Source organism: Culex quinquefasciatus, chromosome 3 (assembly GCF_015732765.1).
Source record: "Culex quinquefasciatus strain JHB chromosome 3, VPISU_Cqui_1.0_pri_paternal, whole genome shotgun sequence".
NCBI classification, from domain to species: Eukaryota; Metazoa; Arthropoda; class Insecta; order Diptera; family Culicidae; genus Culex; species Culex quinquefasciatus.
This window is the reverse complement of record NC_051863.1, coordinates 89,401,730-89,419,247: the sequence shown is the minus strand read 5'-3', so window position 1 is coordinate 89,419,247 and position 17,518 is coordinate 89,401,730. Positions and strand designations below refer to the sequence as shown.

Sequence of the window (17,518 nt, the reverse complement as noted above, 5' to 3'; positions counted from 1 at the left end):
GATCCATGATTAAACTTCAGGGTAAGAACAACATCATTCGCAAATTTTAATCCAATCTGGATTGCTTCCATCATGGATGTGGCATTACTCATTGTTTGAATCAAACCAAACAGTGAGTTTTGCAAAAATCATTTTTCAAACGTAACATCGCCGAGATCAGAAGATCCCAAAGCGTTGCCAGCAGAAAAATTTTCAAATGAAATTGAGGTACCTGCCCAATTTGAAGATTGGTAGAGGATTTAAAATTCGTGGATGAACCCGAACCCGAAACGACGTTGGCATAAGAAATACCATTAGTGTTACCTAACTTTTCCACGGTAGGGGTATTGTTCGAGTGAGACAGCACGAACGTTTGATTTAAAGATGCAGGTACAACCTGACTTTGAGAAAATTTCGGTTTGGATTTCGGCTGATGCTTAGCACGAGAATCCAAAACCTTTTTTCTGATGGGGCAATCCCAGAAATTTGATTTGTGATTTCCACCACAATTTGCACATTTAAATTGGGTGACTTCTTTCACGGGACAATTGTCCTTGTCGTGAGAAGAATCCCCGCAAACCATGCATTTTGGAACCATGGCGCAATGATCAGTACCGTGACCGAATGCCTGGCAACGCCGGCACTGGGTCAGATTCTGGCCATTACCGCCATGTTTCTTAAAATGCTCCCACTTTACCCGTACATGGAACAAAAACTGAACTTTGTCCAAAAGTTTCAAATTGTTGATTTCATTTCTATTGAAATGAATCAGATAAAATTGTGAAGTCAAACCAAAGCGAGAAATATTCCCATTTGATTTTTCTTCATTGGTATTACTTGGGATGGGGCAAAGCCAAGCAACACCTTAAGTTCGTTTTTGATCTCATCCACCGACAAGTCGTTGGAGAGACCTTTCAGGACCGCCTTGAATGGACGAGCATTCTTGGTCTCATACGTGTAGAAATTGTTTTTGTGGTTTTTCAAATAACCAACAAAAGTTTGGTGATCTTGTAAAGATTCCGTCAACAAGCGACATTCTCCTCTTCGACCAAGCTGGAACGAAACCTTCAAATTGCAAGTTTCCTTGCAATTCTTCAGTTGCGTTCGAAAGCTGGCCAAATCGGAGACGGAAGTCACTACAATTGGCGGAGCCTTTACTCGTTTCTCGACGGCAGAAGGCTCAGTACGAGGAGAAGGATCCTTGTCAACAGTTTCGGATAAAACACCGAAACTGTTTGCCAATGGAATTGGAGGATTGACCTCACTTTCAGAATCAGAATCAGACCTCGGATGAGGCTGTTTTCTTTTTCTGTTTCCGTTAGCCGGTTTAGCGTTCAAACGCTTCACCGACCTAACGACCAAATCTTCAGAAGATTTGCGTTTACCTTTGTTTTGACGCATTTTGCAAGCAAAGTTCTCTTTAAAAAGATGGCTTCGTTTGTAAAATACAACAAAATTTCAGGTGGGGTTAGCCTTGAAAAGACTGTTTAGAATTTGGGAAAATAACTCAGGTAGTCTTTAAAAAGACTGTGATTTTTTTTTTAAATAACTCTGAGCTTAGGTAGTAAAAAATACCGCAGCTCTAGTGTCCGTTCACCTCGAAGGTTCGCAAGACACTGTCTATTGTAATGCTTATTTATTTCATTGTCCGATTATAGTTTGGTAGCAAAAAAACCATGTAAAACTGTGCATTTACTGTGCAAACCATTGCACCATGGGCCATCCCCAAATTATTTTTTTGCTTTTTTAATGTTTTTTTCATACAAATTTGAGTAATTGTATGGTATTGAAATGGTATACGTCTATTTTTATGACTTTTCAAGTTTTTCAATAGTTGATTGTTTATAATAAATAGTCTACTTTTCATACATTTGCAAGTAAAACAGAATTGCGTATATATTAGCCCGGTAAAAAAATAAAGTTGCTCAAATCAAAAATTATATGAGATTGCCCGAAAGAGTACACAAAATGGAGGCTCAGGCCAAAATTTCAGCTCATTTGGTTGAAAACTGGCTTGCCTTGAGCAGGAACAAGTTTAAATGGGAATTAACCCGTAAAACTGGAGCATTTAGGTTAATTGCTCTGTACATGTCAGCCGTTAACAATTGACGACATTTACATACCATGGGGTCCTAGGGGATGGTCTGGGGAACAATTCCTCCGAAGGGTGCAAGACGATCCGAGGCTCCTGGTCTTGCCTTGAACCGGATTCATTCCGGCGTCGCAGAAATTCTCATGGTCCCAGCCAAATGTATAGGGGAAAATCAAAGCACACTAAGAAGGCTGCCTCGATCAGAGGACGCCACATGTCAACCGACCACCACGTGGTCGGAAAATAACTTCAAATTCGGCTTCAAAATTACATTTAGCGTTTATTAAGTGTTTTTGTTTAAATATCTGATTGCATAAAGTGTCCTAGGAATAACAAAACCAATTTAAAAGCCAACATTGATGATACCCTTCTGCCACGTGGTGGTTGGTTGACATGTGGCGTCCTCTGATCGAGGCAGCCTTCTTAGTGTGCTTTGATTTTTCCCTATACATTTGGCTGGGACCATGAGAATTTCTGCGACGCAGGAATGAATCCGGTTCAAGGCAAGACCAAGAGCCTCGGATCGTCTTGCACCCTTCGGAGGAATTGTTCCTCAGACCATCCCCTAGGACCCCACACGGAAAGAAATCCTGTCAGCGGATCCGTTTACATTGTAAACACTTTGCTCTAGATTTCGTTTACAAATGTTATCGATCCGTCGTCCGTTCACATTTGCAACAAAAACGATTACATTGTAAACGCAATTTGACAACATAACGCCCTCCTTAATTTGGTAACGTTCTGCATACTTGCAGGCGTTTCTGCCGGTTCAGCCATAGAACCCTGAAAGTATGCAGCACGTAGTGCTGCTTTTTGAGTGGAGCTACTTCTTCTTCTTTGTTACATATTTCGGATACCCGCAATAGGGTTGGTAAAGAAATAGGGTAGTTAAAATTATTATTATAATTGTTTTATTTAAAAAATCAAAAATTAAAAAATTCAAAAATTTCAAAATTTCAAGAATTTCAAGAATTTCAAGAATTTCAAGAATTTCAAAAATTAAAAAATTTCAAAATTTAAAAATTTCAAAAATTTCAAAATTTCAAAATTTCAAAATTTCAAAAATTTCAAAAATTTCAAAATTTCAAAATTTCAAAATTTCAAAATTTCAAAAGTTTCAAAAATTTCAAAATTTCAAAATTTCAAAATTTCAAAATTTCAAATTATTTCAAAATTCAAAATTTAAAATTTCAAAATTTCAAATTTAAAATTTGTTTCAAAAATTTCAAAATTTCAAAATTTCAGAAATTTCAAAATTTCAAAAATTTCAAAATTTCAAAATTTCAAAATTTCAAAATTTCAAAATTTCAAAAATTTCAAAATTTCAAAATTTCAAAATTTCAAAATTTCAAAATTTCAAAATTTCAAAATTTCAAAATTTCAAAATTTCAAAATTTCAAAATTTCAAAATTTCAAAATTCAAAATTTCAAAGTTTAAAATTTCAAAATTTCAATTTCAAAATTTTCAAAAATTTCAAAATTTCAAAATTTCAATTTCAAAAATTCAAAAAATTTCAAATTCAAAATTCAAAATTTCAAAATTTCAAAATTTCAAAATTTCAAAATTTCAAAATTTTCAAAATTTCAGGTTTAAAATTTCAAAATTTCAAAATTTCAAAATTTCAAAATTTCAAAATTTCAAAATTTCAAAATTTCAAAATTTCAAAAATTTCAAAAATTCAAAATTTCAAAATTTCAAAATTTCAAAAATTTCAAAATTTCAAAATTTCAAAATTTCAAAATTTCAAAATTTCAAAAATTTCAAAATTTCAAAATTTCAAAAATTTCAAATTTCAAAATTTCAAAATTTCAAAATTTCAAAATTTCAAAAATTTCAAAATTTCAAAATTTCAAAAATTTCAAAAATTTCAAAATTTCAAAATTTCAAAATTTCAAAATTTCAAAATTTCAAAATTTCAAAAATTTCAAAATTTCAAAATTTCAAAAATTTCAAAAATTTCAAAAATTTCAATTTTTTTTAAAAATTTCAAAATTTTTATTATTTTACAACTTTTGCGAATTGGTTTACTGGTTTATTGCTATGGCGCTGTTCGTTGTCCTGTGAATTGTAATGCCGTATTGAAGTAGTTACTGCCACTGCTGCCGGAAACCTTCACAGAAGCTCAAGTTGAAAAGGATCGCACGGTTCATCTTATTGGTGCCGCATCCCAGCCTAGACGATTTGGACGAAATAAGCGTGAATTAGTGCTAAAAAATCAAATAAATAATTTTTAAAAATAAAACATATTTAAGTATTTTGGTATTTTGGTATTTGGGTATTTTGGTATTTTGGTATTATCGAATTTTGGTATTTTGGTATTTCGGTATTTTGGTATTTTGATATTATCGAATTTTGGTATTTTGGAATATTGGTATATTGGTATTTTGATATTTTGATATTATCGAATTTTGGTATTTTGGTACTTGGGTATTTTGGTATTTTGGTATTTTGGTATTTTGGTATTTTGGTATTTTGGTATTTTGGTATTTTGGTATTTTGGTATTTTGGTATTTTGGTATTTTGGTATTTTGGTATTTTGGTATTTTGGTATTTTGGTATTTTGGTATTATCGAGTTTTGGTATTTTGGTATTTCGGTATTTTGGTATTTTGATATTATCGAATTTTGGTATTTTGGTATATTGGTATATTGGTATTTTGATATTATCGAATTTTGGTATTTTGGTATTTTGGTATTTGGGTATTTTGGTATTTTGGTATTTTGGTATTTTGGTATATTGGTATATTGGTATATTGGTATATTGGTATTTTGGTATTTTGGTAATTTGGTAATTTGGTAATTTGGTATTCTTAAATTTTAGAATTTTAAATTTGTATTTTTGTATTTTTGTATTTTTGTATTTTGTATTTTTGTATTTTGTATTTTTGTATTTTTGTATTTTGTATTTTTGTTTGTATTTTTGTATTTTTGTATTTTGTATTTTTGTATTTTGTATTTTTGTATTTTGTATTTTGTATTTTGTATTTTGCATTTTGTATTTTGCTTTGATTTTTGTATTTTTGTATTTTTGTATTTTTGTATTTTTGTATTTTTGTATTTTTGTATTTTTGTATTTTTGTATTTTGTATTTTGTATTTTTGTATTTTGTATTTTGTATTTTATTTTTGTATTTTTGTATTTTTGTATTTTTATTTTGTATTTTTGTATTTTTGTATTTTGTATTTTTGTATTTTTGTATTTTTTGTATTTTTGTATTTTTGTATTTTTGTATTTTTGTATTTTTGTATTTTTGTATTTTGTATTTTTGTATTTTTGTATTTTTGTATTTTGTATTTTTGTATTTTTGTATTTTTGTATTTTTTATTATTTTTGTATTTTGTATTTTTGTATTTTTGTATTTGTATTTTGTATTTTATTTTTGTATTTTTGTATTTTTGTATTTTTGTATTTTTGTATTTTTGTATTTTTGTATTTTTACCTTTATTGTATTTTGTATTTTTGTATTTTGTATTTTTGTATTTTTGTATTTTGTATTTTTGTATTTTTGTATTTTTGTATTTTTGTATTTTTGTATTTTGTATTTTTGTATTTTTGTATTTTTGTATTTTTGTATTTTTGTATTTTTGTATTTTTGTATTTTGTATTTTGTATTTTGTATTTTTGTATTTTTGTATTTTGTATTTTTGTATTTTTGTATTTTGTATTTTGTATTTTTGTATTTTGTATTTTTGTATTTTTGTATTTTGTATTTTGTATTTTTGTATTTTTGTATTTTTGTATTTTTTGTATTTTGTATTTTGTATTTTTGTATTTTGTATTTTTGTATTTTGTATTTTTGTATTTTGTATTTTTGTATTTTTGTATTTTGTATTTTTGTATTTTTGTATTTTTGTATTTTGTATTTTTGTATTTTGTATTTTTGTATTTTGTATTTTTGTATTTTTGTATTTTGTATGTATTTTTGTATTTTTGTATTTTTGTATTTTTGTATTTTTGTATTTTTGTATTTTTGTATTTTGTATTTTTGTATTTTTGTATTTTTGTATTTTTGTATTTTTGTATTTTTGTATTTTTGTATTTTTGTATTTTGTATTTTTGTATTTTTGTATTTTTGTATTTTTGTATTTTTGTATTTTTGTATTTTTGTATTTTTGTATTTTTGTATTTTTGTATTTTTGTATTTTTGTATGTATTTTGTATTTTTGTATTTTTGTATTTTGTATTTTTGTATTTTTGTATTTTTGTATTTTGTATTTTTGTATTTTGTACTTGTATTTTTGTACTTTTTTTGTACTTGTATTTTGTATTTTTGTATTTTTGTATTTTTGTATTTTTGTATTTTTGTATTTTTGTATTTTGTATTTTGTATTTTTTATTTTTGTATTTTTGTATTTTGTATTTTGTATTTTGTATTTTGTATTTTTGTATTTTGTATTTTATTTTGTATTTTGTATTTTTGTATTTTGTATTTTTGTATTTTGTATTTTGTATTTTGTATTTTGTATTTTTGTATTTTTGTATTTTGTATTTTGTATTTTTGTATTTTTGTATTTTGTATTTTGTATTTTTGTATTTTGTATTTTTGTATTTTTGTATTTTGTACTTTGTATTATTTTGTATTTTTGTATTTTGTACTTTGTATTTTGTATTTTGTATTTTGTATTTGTACTTTTGTTTTTTGTATTTTTGTATTTTTGCATTTTTACCCTTGTATTTTGTACTTTTTGTATTTTGTATTTTGCATTTTGTATTTTTGCATTTTGTATTTTTGTATTTTTGTATTTTTGTATTTTGTATTTTTGTACTTGTACTTTGTATTTTTTGTATTTTTGTATTTTGTATTTTGTATTTGTATTTTTGTATTTTTGTATTTTGTATTTTGTACTTTGTATTTTTGTATTTTGTATTTTGTATTTTTGTATTTTTGTACTTTGTATTTTTGTATTTTTGTATTTTTGTATTTTTGTATTTTTGTACTTTGTATTTTGTATTTTTGTATTTTTGTATTTTGTATTTTTGTACTTTTTTGTACTTCATTTTGTATTTTTGTATTTTTGTATTTTGTACTTTATTTTGTATTTTTGTATTTTTGTATTTTTGTATTTTTGTATTTTGTATTGTATTTTGTATTTTGTATTTTTGTATTTTGTATTTTTGTACTTTTGTATTTTTGTATTTTTGTATTTTTGTATTGTTGCACTTATTTTTGTATTTTGTATTTTTGTATTTTGTATTTTTGTACTTTTGTATTTTTGTATTTTGTATTTTGTATTTTGTATTTTTGTATTTTTTATTTTTTATTTTGTATTTTTGTATTTTTGTATTTTTGTATTTTGTATTTTTGTATTTTTGTATTTTTGTATTTTGTATTTTGTATTTGTATTTTTGTATTTTTATTTTTTATTTTTATTTTTGTATTTTTGTATTTTTATTTTTGTATTTTTGTACTTGTACTTTGTATTTTGTATTTTGTATTTTTGTATTTTGTATTTTGTATTTTGTATTTTTGTATTTTTGTATTTTTGTATTTTGTATTTTTGTATTTTTGTATTTTATTTGTATTTTGTATTTTGTATTTTGTATTTTTGTATTTTTGTATTTTTGTATTTTTTGTATTTTGTATTTTTGTATTTGTACTTTGTACTTTGTATTTTTGTATTTTTGTACTTTGTATTTTTGTACTTTATTTTGTATTTTTTGTATTTTTGTATTTTTGTATTTGTATTTTTGTATTTTGTATTTTTGTATTTTTGTATTTTTGTATTTTTGTATTTTTGTATTTTTGTATTTTTGTATTTTTTATTTTTGTATTTTTTATTTTTGTATTTTTGTATTTTTGTATTTTTGTATTTTTGTATTTTTGTATTTTTGTATTTTTGTATTTTTGTATTTTTGTATTTTTGTATTTTTGTATTTTGTATTTTGTATTTTGTATTTTGTATTTTTGTATTTTTGTATTTTTGTATTTTTGTATTTTTGTATTTTTGTATTTTGTATTTTTGTATTTTTGTATTTTGTATTTTTGTATTTTGTATTTTTGTATTTTGTATTTTTGTATTTTGTATTTTGTATTTTGTATTTTGTATTTGTATTTTGTATTTTGTATTTTGTATTTTGTATTTTTGTATTTTGTATTTTGTATTTTGTATTTTGTATTTTTGTATTTTGTATTTTGTATTTTTGTATTTTGTATTTTTGTATTTTGTATTTTGTATTTTTGTATTTTGTATTTGTATTTTGTATTTTGTATTTTGTATTTTGTATTTTGTATTTTTGTGTTTTGTTTTTTTATTTTGTATTTTTTGTATTTGTATTTTTGTATTTTGTATTTTGTATTTTGTATTTTTGTATTTTGTATTTTTGTATTTTTGTATTTTGTATTTTTGTATTTTTGTACTTTGTATTTTTGTATTTTTGTATTTTTGTATTTTTGTATTTTGTATTTTTGTATTTTTGTATTTTTGTATTTTTATTTTTGTATTTTGTATTTTTGTATTTTTGTATTTTGTATTTTTGTATTTTTGTATTTTTGTGTTTTGTCTTTTGAGTTTTATTTTTATATTTTTTTGTGCGTTCTTGTTATTTTGATGTTTTAACAGTTTTGCATTTTTGTATATTTGTGTGTTCTTGTATTTTCAATATGTTGTATTCTTGTAATTTTTTACCGCGGGGCCATGTAAACGTAGAAAACTGTCGGATTCGCCCATCTGGTCCGTAAACGCTTCTCGATAAACTGCGCTGTTGCGTTGCCCAGCTCGTTCTCTAGAATAGCATAGGCCGTTTCGACGTGGTTCTCACCTCGGTTGGTTTTGGGATCGAGTTTGGACCGAACGAGACGCAGATCTGCGCACCATGTCGGAGTATATCGTGGCGACCGCACCTCCAACGGATCGGGTTGAGAAGCTTTCCCACTTTTCAAGAGGCGGCCACTTACCCAAGAGGAATGCACCTAGCGTCCGAAAGTACGTCACCCGTTTTGAAGTTCCGGTCGGCAACCATGCTCCGGCCGAAATTCGGCAACATCTCTACGTAGATGCCCTCGGCCACCAGAAGAAAACTTCGGAAAGGTCCGGTTGATGGTAGTTGTTGGCCAACAGGATGTTGACCAGGGTTTGTTCAGATCTCTTCAACAGCCGATCTGTAATTATCAAAAATTACGAAAAATCCTTCTAAATTCCCCCGCAAACTCACCGATTTCGTGATGCATGTGCTCTCGGTTTGCTTGCCCAGCGCATCATATTTGTCCTCGCCATCCTCGACCAGATGGAACCACCTAGATGGAACCTCCTCGGCCGGAAACTTCATCTTCGTCGCACACTAATCACACAAACAACACTTTAATTTTCGATGACAACCGGACGCGAAAACATGGGGAACATTGGGGTAAAGTGACTCGTTCAATATTTTTTTTTAGCGCAAACTGATCAATTTAGCCAATGTTAGTTACTATTTTAAATGCATATGAATATGAAGTGTTAAACAAAATCATTCATCACCATATGCTGACCCAATTAAGCTGTTTTGTAAAAAAAATATATGTTGAATTTTATTTAACCCCAATGCTCCCCATGATGCTGACGTTTTGCGGTCGCAAAACTCATTGCTTTTCTTTGATGTGTTTTTCGCTTTGCTCTGCTCTGCGCCGTAACGCATCCAGAAATTTTGAATACGCCTAACTGTATGCAAAAAGCCAAGCTAAAAACGCTAAAGTGTTAACATTGTGAGCACTTTTGCTTACATTGCTAACGAATTTGAAAACATTCGATGTAAACGGTTTCATTGCAGAATGTTATCAATCACGCGGACAGGATTTCTTTCCGTGCATGGTATATAAAAGTCGTCAATTGTTAACGGCTGACATGTACAGAGCAATTAACCTAAATGCTCCAGTTTTACGGGTTAATTCCCATTTAAACTTGTTCCTGCTCAAGGCAAGTCACTTTTCAACCAAATGGGCTGAAATTTTGGCCTGATCCTCCATTTTGAGTACTGTTTCGGGCAATCTCATTTAATTTTTGATTTAGGCAACTTTATTTTTTTTTACCCAGGCTAGTATATATTGTATTGCGAGTCTATATTATTAAATTATGGATAAGCCAATACATCCCCACTTCAAGAACATAACACCCCTTCCCCTCTTTCTTTCACCATCCCTCCCCACCACTAAAATTTTGTTAGGCGTAATAAATTCATTTTTAGTCAAATATTTATTATTTACTGCTGTGTGTTTCTTTATGTGAGTCCATGCCATACAACTTGAGACCTCCCCTACCCTTACGGGCATAAATTGCGAAAATTTTAATTGTTAAATCAAATAACAGAAAAATTTATTTTATTCTAAATATTAATTATGAAGTAAAACGATAAAATACAAAACATATTCATACTAATCCTAATGTTCTTGTTAATGAAAATTCATTTGATTATAGAGTTTCTGACGGCTTCGATATGTTAAAGGTACTTTATGACGTTTTGTACTAACCAACATAGAACTTAAATGTGGATCAGTTTCATGGATTGATCGCAGAAATTCATCATGCTAAGTCAATATTTTGCATAATACTTTTTTCGCTGTCAAACTAAGATTCTCCATTCTCCAGTTTTGCTTGAGAAACTTCGGTACGAATACCTTATTTTAACTAAGGTACTCAATTTTAAATGTAGGCAACAGAAATTCCAATAAAGTCATTTCGAACTTCTTGAAACCAGGTATTGATTTTTGAAGCGACGATGCCCACGAAGTAGGTAACAAAGCAAGTGAAATAAACGGGCGCATATGTAGATTGCAGCAAATTTTGATAAAACGTAAATGTTCAAAATGGCATATCTCCGAAAACGCAAAAATCGCAAGCTTGAAATTTCAGCAATGTTAGATTATGATCAAATCTTTCAAGTGATCTTAGTTTCATGTTTAGCATCGGTTAGCAAAAAAAGTACTCGATTAACAAACACAAAAAAATAAGTTTTGTCAAAAAAATGCTCCAGTTATTCGATGAAGACTTCAGTTTTTGGTTTGGAAACAACATTTTATTTATAAATAGTTTCAAAGCTTATCTCATTACCTTTCCAACGATGTATAATTGTCCTAATGAAATATTTAAAATGGCTGAGCTATGTTAAAATTAAACAATCAGCCTTTTTCACGAAAAACGCTAGTTTTTACTCCATCTTTTGACTTTCAGCTTGCGTATCTCCGTAATGAACAAACTTAGAGCTTTGAAAATTTGGATTTTTCTTAGTTAGAATGTTTACTTTCGAGAAAAAAATACCAAAAAATATTTGGAGAAGGTCACTTTTTTGAAACTTGGCCACCTAATGTACCATAGTGCATTGTAATGGTTATTGTTGTTATTATAAATGTGTTATGTTTTTTATGGTCAGGACCATTTTTTTTACGAAAAAGGCGACATTGAAAAAATTGTGAAATGTATAGTATTTGTTTTTCTTTGTATGGGGAAACCCCTACTTGGGTTGATTAGACGGCTCGATTGGAACTCCGAGAGTAACATTTCACCTCTCCATACAGCAATTCCCCACGAAAACAGCATGATTCGAAAAAAAAGTTCTCCGATCGAGCTCATTTTTTTTTCTGGGGGATCCTTGGCCAAAATAATTAGACCCGTATGTTTTTGTTTGGCCATTAGGGTGACCTACGCCGTGTTAGGGTGGTTAAAAAATGGCAATTTTCGTCGATTTTCGCAAAAAACACTTTTTTCAAAAAATCATATCTCCGCGCCATTTCATCCGATTTTAGCTGTCCTAGACGCAAAAGAAAGGTGATTAGTTTGGCTATTTGGGAAAAATAGTAAAAAGTTTCAAAAATCTAGCTTAACTTTTGAAAAGGTCGTATCAAAACTTAAAATGCTGTTTTGAAGGTCTCGGGACCAAAGAGCCTATGTCTGAAAATATTTTTATCGGATTCCTCGGAAAATTTCTCATAATATATCAAAAAATGGTGAAGTTATGTTTTCGATACTCTGAGATACGATTTTTTGAAAATAAAAACTGGATTTTTCGACGCGCCACGCGCAAAAATGGAAAAATGACGAAAACGGCAAGAAATCGACTTTTTTCACTAAAGCTGCGATAACTTTAAAATTTCAGATTTTTTGAAAAAAGTGGTTTTTGCGAAAATCGACGAAAATTGCCATTTTTCGAACCACCCTAACACGGCGTAGGTCACCCTAATGGCCAAACAAAAAAATACGGGTCTAATTATTTCGGCCAAGGATCCCCCAGAAAAAATTTGAGCCCAATCGGAGAACTTTTTTTTTCGAATCATTTCGTGGGGAATTGCTGCATATAGGTTAGTAAGTTTATAACATACCAAACAGCAGACTTCAGAGGATACTTATGAAGGTAGTCATTTACTTGATCTTTTACCGACGCCCATCTGAAAGGATTGCATGTGCTAGATGTGCAGTGATAAATAGAGATTTTTGAAGAGCTGAAAAAAAAGAGAAAAATCGTTGAGTGTGTGCATGCAGCATTAGGGTGTAATATGGTTGTATGAAAAAAAATAATGTTGTCCAAATTTGGCTAGCACAGCAACTTTTTGGTTCCTTATAGGGTTCTTAACAACTCCCAAAGTTTGGGAACGATTGGTTTAGTCCTCACTTTGCGCAAAGCAATTCAATTTTCCATACAAATTTGTATGGGAAAAATAATTTTTTTGAATTTTGATATTTAAAAAATCCACGTTTAATGCTATATCAAAACCGGATCCATATTCGGATGCTCTGGAATGTGCTCTACAACTTTCCCGAAGAGAGTATGATGCTTACTTGCTTCTATAAAAAGATACAGCGTCCTCAAAACTCGTCTAATACGTGATTTTCGATCAAAAAACACGTTTTAGACGAGTTTTGAACACGCTATATCTTTTTATAGGAGCAAGTTAACACCATACTCTCTTCGGGAAAGTTGTAAAGCACATTCCGGAGCATCCGATTATGAATCCGGTTTTAGTATAGCGTGAAACTTGGAATTTTTTAAATATCAAAATTCAAAAAAATGATTTTTCCCATACAAATTTGTATGGAAAATTGTATCGCTTTGTGCAAAGTGAGAACTAAACCAATCGTTCCCAAACTTTGGGGAGTTGTTTAGGACCCCAAAAGGAACTAAAATAATGCTGTGCTGGAAAATCGATTTTGATATTACACCCTAATGCAGCATGGAGTTAAACTTTCTGAAGTGACAGAAAGTTTAATTCTATGTTGCAGATTTGATAGCTCGATCCTACTTGTAAAGTAGAGCGGGGTAAAGGTACGCACTCAGTGTAAATCATTCTGTCACTGATACCATAAAAAAATTTGATTCGTGGTTTTCTTCAAAATTCCTTCAAAACGTAGCACTAGGACTAGGGGACCATCCATAAACCACGTGGACAATTTCCATACAAAAATATTTTTATGGATCGTGGACGACCGACAATTTTGCATGATGGTGGTGGGAATAGAATGTGAAGTACATTTTTGAGGACTCGGATTTAGAGTTGGAGTCGAAGTCAGGGTCGCTAATACTTCGGAAGTTGGAGTACGAGAGGAGTCGGCTAAAATTCGACAACATTGTATGAGAGTTGTTGTTATCGTTGTCGGAATCGGAGGTGTCGGGTGCTGAACAGAGTTGTTGTCAGAGTGGATAAAAGCTAGGTGCTTGCTATTTTATATTGCGAGAAGATTGAGTTGCTGGTAAATTAAAGAAAATAAGTGTTTGGTGTATTTGAGTTCATTGAGCAGTAATCAAAAAAATCATTATAAAAGTTTTTACAGAATATCAATAATTTTCTATTTTTTAAGTTGTTAATAGTGGAAGTATTCAAAATTTAATCTATTTTTTTAACTATTTCTGTTTTTTTTAAAAGTATTTTGGTAGTTGTAAGTATTTTTTTTGGTATTTTTTTTATTTTGATTTACTTCCCGTCCGACGGAAGGCGTGATCAGACAAATCTCGTCTCGAAAAATGACACCGGGACCGTCTGGGATCGAACCCAGGCCGACTGGGTGAGAGGCAATCACGCTTACCCCTACTTTTTGTATTTTTGTATTTTTGTATTTTTGTATTTTTGTATTTTTGTATTTTTGTATTTTTGTATTTTTGTATTTTTGTATTTTTGTATTTTTGTATTTTTGTATTTTTGTATTTTTGTATTTTTGTATTTTTGTATTTTTGTATTTTTGTATTTTTGTATTTTGTATTTTGTATTTTGTATTTTGTACTTTTTGTATTTTGTATTTTTGTATTTTTGTATTTTTGTATTTTGTATTTTGTATTTTGTATTTTTGTATTTTTGTATTTTGTATTTTTGTACTTTGTATTTTTGTATTTTTGTATTTTGTATTTTTGTATTTTGTATTTTTGTATTTTTGTACTTTTGTATTTTGTATTTTTGTATTTTTGTATTTTTGTATTTGTATTTTGTATTTTTGTACTTTTTGTATTTTTGTATTTTGTATTTTGTATTTTTGTATTTTTGTATTTTTGTATTTTGTATTTTTGTATTTTTGTATTTTGTATTTTGTATTTTTGTATTTTTGTATTTTTGTATTTTTGTATTTTTGTATTTTGTATTTTTGTATTTTTGTATTTTTGTATTTTTGTATTTTTGTATTTTTGTATTTTTGTATTTTTGTATTTTTGTATTTTTGGGTGCGCTGGAAGTGGGGACGCGAAGTCGTGATTATGCAGGTTAATTTTTTTTGGTGTGCTTTTGTGTCGCTATTCGTATGGGGTGAGTGATTGTGGTAATCGAATAATAGCATCATTGGTGCGCTGGAAGTGGGGACGCGAAGTCGTGATTATGCAGGTTAATTTTTTTGGTGTGCTTTTGTGTCGCTATTCGTATGGGGTGAGTGATTGTGGTAATCGAATAATAGCATCATTGGTGCGCTGGAAGTGGGGACGCGAAGTCGTGATTATGCAGGTTAATTTTTTGTGTGTGCTTTTGTGTCGCTTTTCGTATGGGGTGAGTGATTGTGGTAATCGAATAATAGCATCATTGGTGCGCTGGAAGTAGGGACGCGAAGTCGTGATTATGCAGGTTAATTTTTTTTGTGTGCTTTTGTGTCGCTATTCGTATGGGGTGAGTGATTGTGGTAATCGAATAATAGCATCATTGGTGCGCTGGAAGTGGGGACGCGAAGTCGTGATTATGCAGGTTAATTTTTTTGGTGTGCTTTTGTGTCGCTATTCGTATGGGGTGAGTGATTGTGGTAATCGAATAATAGCATCATTGGTGCGCTGGAAGTGGGGACGCGAAGTCGTGATTATGCAGGTTAATTTTTTTGGTGTGCTTTTGTGTCGCTATTCGTATGGGGTGAGTGATTGTGGTAATCGAATAATAGCATCATTGGTGCGCTGGAAGTGGGGACGCGAAGTCGTGATTATGCAGGTTAATTTTTTTTGGTGTGCTTTTGTGTCGCTATTCGTATGGGGTGAGTGATTGTGGTAATCGAATAATAGCATCATTGGTGCGCTGGAAGTAGGGACGCGAAGTCGTGATTATGCAGGTTAATTTTTTTGTGTGGTTTTGTGTCGCTATTCGTTTGGGGTGAGTGATTGTGGTAATCTAATAATAGCATGCCTTACTGAGTTATTTGTGTCTTGAGCGTTATTTTCGTTGAGTAATTGGTGTTTTTTTTGTGATCTTTATTAATTGTTTTGTGATTTTTAAAGCCCTTCCTATATCATCGTTGATCGGAAGGCACGGCGTCGGGTAAATGGTGTATAATTTTTTTGAATAAGGTTTTATTTTTTATGGTGAAAAAGCCATTTCTATATAATGATCGAAAGACGCACTGACATTTTGGATTAATTAATAGTGAAGTGAAATAATTGTGAGTGAGTGATTTTGTGTGTTAACCAGAAAGACCTTCCCATAGCATCGTTGCTCGGAAGGCTCGCCGACGGGTCTGTTATGAAAGTCCTCCCCATAGCATCGTAGCTCGGGAGGCATCGAAAAGCCAATACCTTGTCCTACTAACCCAAAAAATAATAATCACGTGATGCTTGAAGGAGATGCTGTGGATTCAACGGTCTCAAGCGGTATCAACAAGTATATAGCGAAAAACTGTGTGCTTGATGAGTCTGCAACTTCAACTATCGGACTAACATTCCTCCCTTTCGTTGAACTGCAGGCTTCTTGGGAGGGCGCCGGTATTGACTAATAAAGTAGGGATCTTCAGAGGTTAAACAGTGAACGGATGGTTGGCTCCCACTGATCATTTTTGATTCATTGTTTAACTTCAGCTGATCTGTCAATAACGGAGTAGCAGCTCATTGGCAGTCAACCATGCTCATGCTCATGCTCATGCTCATTTTTGTATTTTTGTATTTTTGTATTTTTGTATTTTTGTATTTTTGTATTTTTGTATTTTTGTATTTTTGTATTTTTGTATTTTTGTATTTTTGTATTTTTGTATTTTTGTATTTTTGTATTTTTGTATTTTTGTATTTTTGTATTTTTGTATTTTTGTATTTTGTATTTTTGTATTTTTGTATTTTTGTATTTTTGTATTTTTGTATTTTGTATTTTTGTATTTTTGTATTTTGTATTTTGTATTTTGTATTTTTGTATTTTTGTATTTTTGTATTTTTGTATTTTTGTATTTTTGTATTTTGTATTTTTGTATTTTGTATTTTGTATTTTTGTATTTGTATTTTGTATTTTGTATTTTTGTATTTTTGTATTTTTGTATTTTTGTATTTTTGTATTTTTGTATTTTTGTATTTTGTATTTTTGTATTTTGTATTTTTGTATTTTTGTATTTTATTTTGTATTTTGTATTTTTGTATTTTTGTATTTTTGTATTTTGTATTTTTGTATTTTGTATTTTGTATTTTTGTATTTTTGTATTTTGTATTTTTGTATTTTTGTATTTTTGTATTTTTGTATTTTTGTATTTTGTATTTTTGTTTGTATTTTTGTATTTTTGTATTTTTGTATTTTTGTATTTTGTATTTTGTATTTTGTATTTTGTATTTTTGTATTTTTGTATTTTGTATTTTTGTATTTTTGTATTTTGTATTTTTGTGTATTTTTGTATTTTTGTATTTTGTATTTTTGTATTTTTGTATTTTTGTATTTTGTATTTTGTATTTTTGTATTTTTGTATTTTTGTATTTTTGTATTTTTGTATTTTGTATTTTTGTATTTTGTATTTTTGTATTTTGTATTTTTGTATTTTTGTATTTTGTATTTTGTATTTTTGTATTTTTGTATTGTTTTTGTATTTTTGTATTTTTGTATTTTTGTATTTTTGTATTTTGTATTTTTGTATTTTGTATTTTTGTATTTTGTATTTTTGTATTTTGTATTTTTGTATTTTTGTATTTTTGTATTTTGTATTTTATTTTTGTATTTTGTATTTTTGTATTTTTGTATTTTGTATTTTTGTATTTTGTATTTTGTATTTTGTATTTTTGTATTTTTGTATTTTTGTATTTTGTATTTTGTATTTTTGTATTTTTGTATTTTTGTATTTT

The 17,518-nt window shown here is 28.8% G+C and overlaps 1 long non-coding RNA gene across 1 annotated transcript; it reads right to left on the bottom strand.

Moving 5' to 3' along the window:
• Positions 1–4,083: 4,083 nt before the first annotated feature.
• LOC119770612 lies at positions 4,084–9,961 on the bottom strand. The gene is made up of 3 exons (XR_005278912.1): positions 9,224–9,961; positions 8,967–9,170; positions 4,084–4,244 (listed from the first exon to the last, which is right to left on the bottom strand). It is a non-coding gene; the product is annotated as an uncharacterized LOC119770612 (long non-coding RNA).
• Positions 9,962–17,518: the final 7,557 nt, after the last annotated feature.